The sequence below is a fragment of the Symphalangus syndactylus genome, chromosome X, assembly GCF_028878055.3.
Source record: "Symphalangus syndactylus isolate Jambi chromosome X, NHGRI_mSymSyn1-v2.1_pri, whole genome shotgun sequence".
NCBI lineage: Eukaryota > Metazoa > Chordata > Mammalia > Primates > Hylobatidae > Symphalangus > Symphalangus syndactylus.
This window is the reverse complement of record NC_072447.2, coordinates 127,683,766-127,691,837: the sequence shown is the minus strand read 5'-3', so window position 1 is coordinate 127,691,837 and position 8,072 is coordinate 127,683,766.

The following is an 8,072-nucleotide window of genomic DNA, read 5'->3' as shown; positions in this document are numbered from 1 at the left end:
TTTGGGCAAGTTCTTCTTCTCCCTCTTCCTTCTACCTCACGCAGTCATCTTGAGAAGTCTTGGTTCTGAGCAAATATTGATTTCTTTCCTAACACCTTGTCCAAGGTCCCAAAGTGCTAGTTGAGATACAAAAGTCACAATGTACATCCAAAGATGTTCTAGATGTATCTATTTGATGGGCTTTAGATGAGACTGTGAATCATTTAACTGGTGCTTTGCCTTTGTGTGGATTTGTATGTGCCCTTTGGTGTACAAGGCCCACCTTTCAGCATTTTGTCCATAAAATCTGTTTTGAATCATTTGCAAGTTGTTGATAGTTTTGTTGTAACTTTTATTCTCTGTTGTTTCTAGAAAATGTTATTTCTTCAATTGAGGCTAAACTGTCTTTAATATTTTAAAACCTTTCAACCTTCATTTTCTTCTCTGAAATAAAACATTGCTTCTATTTCAAAATGTGCTAGGTAATATGTCTGCAAAACTTCCTGCATTTTCACTAGAGTAAGACTTTATTTATTGCTGAAGCTGAATTGTCTTGTACATGTACCTTTAGATTATGTAAAGTACTTTTAAAATTTGAATTTAAATAACTGAAGCTATGTCGTCTATTATATGCTTTCTGCAACTTCAGTGTGTAGTTCTTTGAGAATATGGCAAGGCTGGAAGCTCAATAGGGAGAACGACACTTAATTCCTCACGTCTTACCAATGGATTGGATGTACAGAGCTGACTTGCACCAAAGGCAGATATTTGCTCTTCATCTACTAGGATTAAGAACAATCCTCTAAGATTTCAGTGGTAGCTGGTAGCAACTTTTCTTCTTGATTGAAGAGTGTCCAGCCTTAGTATGCAAAGTACAAACATAAGTCTCCTACTAGTCATTTTCAGCATTAAGAATTTTTTTTTTTTAAAGCATTCAAGGTGACATTTGGGGATGGCTCTGGGGAATGGGGCCAATATTATTTTATCATCTTCCTTCCTCACATGTTTTTGACCAACTCCACCTCTTACCCCTTTTCATGCTTTGGATCAAGGAAGAAATTAATCTGATATATGAATGCATACTCCAACATTAAGGATTTGAAAGGTTGTCCACCTTGGGCTCTCCATATATTGAGCAGGCAAATGGTTAGCCCAGAGGAATTAATCAAAATGGTGGAATTTCAAGTAGAAAGGAGGAGACAGAGAAAGGGATCCCTTTATATCAGTCCATATGAGCAACAGCTGACCTGTGAGGTGAACTGTGAGAACATTCAGTGTCACATAAGTGAAAACAAAACCTAACCTTTTTTTGTCTCTTAACAACTCTGAACAAATCATCCATAAACTTAGGAACAGAGCAACCTGGATCTGACAGCACAAGCGTACCATGCACTCTTGTTTTCTCTGTTTTGTTCCGTGTTGCTAAAATAGCACACCTGTCAAAGCAGCCAGGTATGACGGGGTTCAGCACAACTAAAATTGCACTAAAAAACAGATAAATTATAAGGTAATAGTACAACTTTCACATCCAGTACCTCATTGTCATCTTACAAGCAAGCTGACAGCTGGGCCAGCCAAGCCAGCCCACTAGTGCAGTGTTGATGAAAAATACTGACATCTTCACTCTAATCCTACACCAGCACTAAACCTGACTTTAGCAAATTCAAAACTTCACACTGAGCTTGAAGCGTAGAGAAAAGAGGAATTGAAATGACTCTCTTCCTTCTCTCTCCCCATACACACGAGAGGAAATGGGAGAAAATGAAAGAGGAGAGCAATGGAGATAGTAAAGGCACCAATAGAGAAAGAGTTAGGAAGAACGGACCCCAAGTACAAGTATAAGCCACTTAGGAGCAGAATTATTTAATTAATGGTTTATCGTCTGTCTCCCCCACTAGAATGTAAGGTCCATGATGGAGGGATTTTGTGTACTTTGCTCACCACCGTATCCTGTGTCTGGCAAGTAGTAGGTGCTATATATATTTGTTGTGTGAATGAATGAATGAATGAAATTAATGCTCTCAATAAAAGAAAAAATACTGAAATTCTCTTTTACGTGCGCGCGCGCACACGCACACACACACACACACACAAAATATTGGTTCTACATGCCTATGGTCGTCTTTGAAATGACAAGATGAATTGGAAGGAGCAGTAGTCCAGTAAGTAGGAGAGTTGAAATATATGCCATGTTTTGCCACTAAATCACTTCTTCTCTCTGAGTCTCATTTTCTCCACCTGTCAAATGGAATTGAACCAGATGACCCCTAAGGTCACTTCCAGGTTGAACATTGTATTCTCTAAACAAAAGCCAAATGTGTTTTAGAGAGAAACAGAGGGGAAATGGATTGAACTTATTTGTGTATAAGAATAAAGACCTGTTTCCTCAATCTCCCTCAATAAAGGAAATATTTTCATTCTTGGCATTTTATAATAACTTAAGGGGAAAAATCATAGAATGGAGGAAGAGAGCTTCACAGCTACAACCTTTTAGAATATAGATGCTATTTAAATCAAATTATAAAAGCATTGAAATTTTAGAAAAACTGCCAGCCAAGGTTGAGAGTATCTTCTTATCCACACTTGTCAACTCCTGAGGTCTCTGAGAGGTGACAGAATTTTGCATGTGGAAGCCCTGTCTGAGGTGCTAATTGTCTTCATTTCAAATGCCCTAGGCTATTCTCAAACCCAGGTAGATTAAAAGAATGATGCCAAGGGTGGTCAGTTTTATAGAGTGGCTCTGACATTTCAAAATCTTTTTCTCTGACCTTTCAAAACTAACTCTGTTCTTCCACTAGCTCATCTATAGGTGTGAATTCTCCTGTGACAGTGTTATGACAGTGTTACCTGTGGTGAGTTTACACATTCTCTCAGCACTTACTAAAATTCACTTCCTTTACAAAAATGATTAAAGAAAAAAATTGTTTTTTTAAAAAAAGGGCACCTCCTTTTGATAATCTCTGGGTTTACCTATGAGGCCAATCTTTCTAAATGCCCTTTTTAAGTGAGAAGCCAGAGACAGGGTTGTTGTGTGTGTTTATTTAAGCCTGTCTTAAATATTTTTATTATTTCAACCAACACTTATCAGCATCTACCATATGCCAGACATTATAGTAGGTACTTAGGTTACAGAAAACTACAGTATCTGCCCCTAAGTAGCTCATAGTCCAGTGAAGAAGACAGACAAGAAAACAGACAATTATAATTCACTTAACAAGAGCTGAGATAGAGGAAAGGATGGGGCTCTAAGGACATAGTAGTGGCATATCTAACTCAACTTATATTCTAACCCACACAATCTATTCGAGATGGAAAGTGTTTTTATCTTTCTGTCTGCTATGTACAGGTTTTTTTTTTTTAATTGCACGAATTTTGCCTCCTTCACGACTCAAAGGAAGTTCCCTCATTCTAGCTGAAACTCTGCATGCTTCTGAGGTTTCATTCTCGGAATAATAGCAACAGCTAATATTTGTTAATTGCATACTAAATTCCAGGCATCCTGCTAAGCACTTTGAATGTATTATCTCATTTATTTATATCAACAACCCTGTGAAGCAAATACTATTATTAGTCTCATTTTACCGACAAAGAAACTGAAACCCAGAGAATCTAGGTAGCCTATTCAAGGTGGCACAACTGGTCAATGTCAGGCCCAGGATATGAACACAGGCCACTGACTGCAGAGCCTGTGCACTTCACCACTATCCTCTTCTGCGTCCCAACATTAATTCTGAGGTCACTGCACTGGATTGCTCAGGCTTCAGTCTCCTATCTAGCAACTGTAATCTGGACTTCTAGAATATTCTTCTTACATTTCAAGTGTCAACTGGTCCCATGCCCTGACTCATAGCATGTCTATATATATGTCTTATCAAATCGGATATACTATTTTAGCCTCATTCTCTTTATTTACTATGTCTTGGAAGGGTCTTCAGTTCACAGTCAAGGTTGTTTCCTGGGTTTACGGGTCTGGAAACAGGATCATAAGCTCATCCATCCAAAGTAACAGAACACTGAGTAGTTTGGGGTTAGTTTGTTTGTTTTGTTTGGTTTTTAAAGTGACATGGATATTTGCTCTCCTGGGAAGACCTGGATACACAGATAAGGTCTTATCACCCCATTCTCCTTTTTGAACGTTTTCTAGACCAAATGAAGTCCACTCCTCACTAGTTTTTATCTTTTTCCATGAAGATAGATGTGATGGTATATGCAGTGTGCCTGGAGCCTAACAAATACACAATATTATTTTCTCCTACTAGCCTGTGAACTCCCGGAAGACAGAGATGATGTCATATTCCTCTTAGCACACCCAGAACCTAAAAGAGTACCTGGCACCTAGTTAGCTCCCTTCCTTTCCCCCTCTTCTGTCCCTTTATAGAGAGAACCCCCTGCAGAGAGTGTGGCTTCTAATTTGCCTCAAGAAGTATATCATTTCTGACATTGACTTCTTTCACATTCATCACTTACCAACGTCTACCCTGTGGTCTGCCTCATTTTGGTTTATAGATACAACTCTTCACATCCCACACCTTGGCACCTGACACGCAAATAAATCATCATGTACTTATTTGGCCTCATCAACCAGTTGCCTTTGGATCGTGACAGAATCTTCTTTCCGCCTCTCTTTACCCTGGGTTGGGGCCCTCAGGGTATGCTACCAGCACAAGAAAATATTACATCTTTGTAAATGAGTCTGCAGCTTTTCATCTAAAAAATCTGTTCTCTTTCTTGAAAGCTCAAGAATAAAATTCCACCACTGGAGCTTTAATCGAAAAGATTAAAGTCCAAGAGACTGTTATTTTGTCTATATATTTTTGCCTGAACATTTTTAAAGAAATCTCTGATGTTTTCAAACACAGATGACCACTTTGATCTATACATCACAAATACCAAAATTTCGCGAAGGAATGGAATGAAGTGAACTACAAACATTTCCCTACGCAGTTTTATAAATGCAAATTAAATATTATAACCCAGCAAACAAAACAGCTAGTGGTGAATTTCTAAATGCATTTTGTAGTTACATATGCAACACTGACATTATTTTGCTTTTCCTTCTTAGTAATAAATATTTCATGAAAAAAATGCTAGAATCATTCATCAGCGAGGAGTTAAATACTATGAGTCTTTTACAAAGCAAGTCATAAATGTTCTGAAGTTACAAAACTGTCTAGACAATATCAGGAACTGTAGTGGTAATGGTATGAAATTTTCAATACTTGTCCAATCTTTTTCCTTCCTAGAACCAACATGGTTCACTGAAACTATCAAAATAAATATATATATCAAGCAAAAAATAAATGAGATTAAACCTCCTGAAACTTTTACTAACAGACAAAATCCTCAGATAGCTCATTGTCATCATTTTATAAACACTGGGGTATGGTTTAATGCTGCCTACCACAAAAGTAATCGTAGGTTTCTGCCTTGTGTTAAATTATTTTTATAATGTAGTGCAGAATAAAGAGTAAAATCTAGAATAGTAGATATAGACACAAGCAACAAAGTGCTGGAAAATGTCTCAAGTGAAGCTGTAATACCACGTATTATTTTGAAGTAAAACAAAGCCAATTTTCCTAGCAACCTTTTTGTAGACTGCAGACACAATTCGGAACCATCTGGCTATCATGGAAGCTTTGGAACCCAAAATGGTATATACTGCACTTCTCTAAAATCGTTTAGCACTTACTGGCATTTAACATGTATTAAAACTACTAGTTTTCTACAGAGGTTGTTCCTGACTTGTGTTTCCAAGGTTCATAGAATTTTAAGAAGGTAATATTGATTTTGAGGTATTGTCAATATTACAAAGAGCCTAGTAAAATGGTCCATTTGCTGGGATTAGGCTGCATGTAATAATAATAATAGTAATAATAATAACAATGGAATTCATTGAATCCTCACCAAAATCCTAAATGAAAAATGGCAAGTGGCTGCTTTTTGGTTAGAATTATAGTTGGTTAGAATTTGTATGAGAGAACTTTATAGTTATATAAGTTTCCTTAATTTTAAATGAACAAGTAATCTTGTATTAATTGATGTCATTTGACATGCATACAGAATATTTTAAAAACTGGCATCTACAAGCAAAAAAAATATGATGGAACAATTGATGAAAAGACTGAGAACTGTTTGGTGCATATTTACCTTATTTCTTCTAATAGAATACAAGGTCACTGAGGGTAATAACGATCACTTCCACAGAGTAAAGCATATTGCCCAGCTTATAACAATCCCGCCTTGAATGCATGCTGTTTACTTGATGTGTAAAGTAATAAAATAAGCTAGAGATTTCTAGTGGCATTGCTTACCTTTAAAATTATCACTCAGGATGATATGGTGCTTTTCCACAATTGCTTTATGCCCCAGAGAAGTCAGCCTAGATGGACCAGGATCTGACCGAGTAGAGTAATTCTTAAGTCCATTGAAGAGAGTGCCTCCAACAGTGAACTAAATAGGGAGTTGTGCTCAAAAAATTGTGCTAGGTCTCCTGGGATTATTAATACCCAGTGCAGCAACACTTACTATGTCTATTTCACTATTTCTGAACCCTTTTCTTAAACACCAAAGAATAAACAATATAGAGAATGAGAAAAATCTGTTCAATGGCAACCTCATAAGGTCACAGGCTAGGGCTGTTGAGTATCATTAAATGTACGTGAGTTTTAGTGCCAGTGGATGCACTGACTCTATCACATGCTAGAAGTGAAGAAACCACTGAAGAGTGTTGTGCAGCGCCTGTACCACATAAGAAGCAGCCACTACCATTCCGTGTTGAGTCTTCACAAAGCATGTGATAAGGAAGTTATGTGTTTCTTTGCCATTCTGTCGTAGATTTAGCACCATAATGTAAAAAACATCCCTGTTTGGCAATATGAGTCTGAAGTTTTCAAAATCTAATTTTCCCCTCCTTCCTCACTGGAAAAAAAAAAAAAAAAAAAAAAAAAAAAATATATATATATATATATATATATATATACTGTATATTGGATTTATACAGCTGCCACCTTATTCACTTAAAAAATGAATAATTCAGACAGACTTTAGGTAAGCAGTCGTGTCCTATCTTAATACTAAACTCAGATATAAACTTTTCATAAGTCCAGTCTGCTGAATCAGCACAAGTCATGCCCACTGCCTAAATCATTGCTCTTATTTTGCAGTCTTGGTGACTAAGATAATAAATGGCCCTACTCAGTGGCAGCCTGGGTTATCGATCACATATCCCAAAATTTGGGATTTTTTTTTTTTATGAGACTGAGTCTTCCTCTGTCACCCAGGCCAGAGTGCAGTAGCATGATCTCAGCTCACTGCAACCTCCAGCTCCCGGGTTCAAGCAATTCTCCTCTCTCAGCCTCCTGAGTAGCTGGGACTAAAGGCACAAGCCACTACACCCGGCTAATTTTTCTATTTTTAGTAGAGACGGGGTTTCACCATATTGGTCAGGCTGGTCTCGAACTCCTGACCTCAGGTGATCTGCCCACCTTGGCCTCCCAAAGTGCTGGGATTATAGGCTTGAGCTACCACGCCCAGCCAAAATTTGAGATATTCTAAAAGAGCAGCTCCACCACCACCAGACTGCCACTATACCTCAAATTCCCTCCATCACAGTCATTTCTTTGGGTTTAGGTATTATGATCCCTGTTAAAATGCACATGTATCCCTCAGTAAGGGTAAAACCTTAGGTGGTATGATATGATGAAGAGTATAGACATTGGAACTAGTAAAATTTCATTCTGAAGCCAGGCTTCACTAAGTCCCAAATTTGGGTATTACCACACCTGTAAATTGGGGGCAATTGTACCCACTTTGAAAACTATTAATATGGGTACCTATAATACCTTACAGTCATCAAAAGGGACAATGTCCTTAGAGTACCTAACACATAGTAAGCACTCTAATGGTAGCTCTTACTATGGTTAATAATCTCATACACTCATGATCCAGAGCAGAACCCTGAAGATAGAGAAAGGGAACTAACACTTGTGGGACTCAGAGACATTCAGTAAATTCTTTGGGGTCACACAGCTTCTGAATAATAGATCAAGTAGTTGAACTCAGTTTTCTCTGTCTCCAAAGCCCAGGTTTATGCT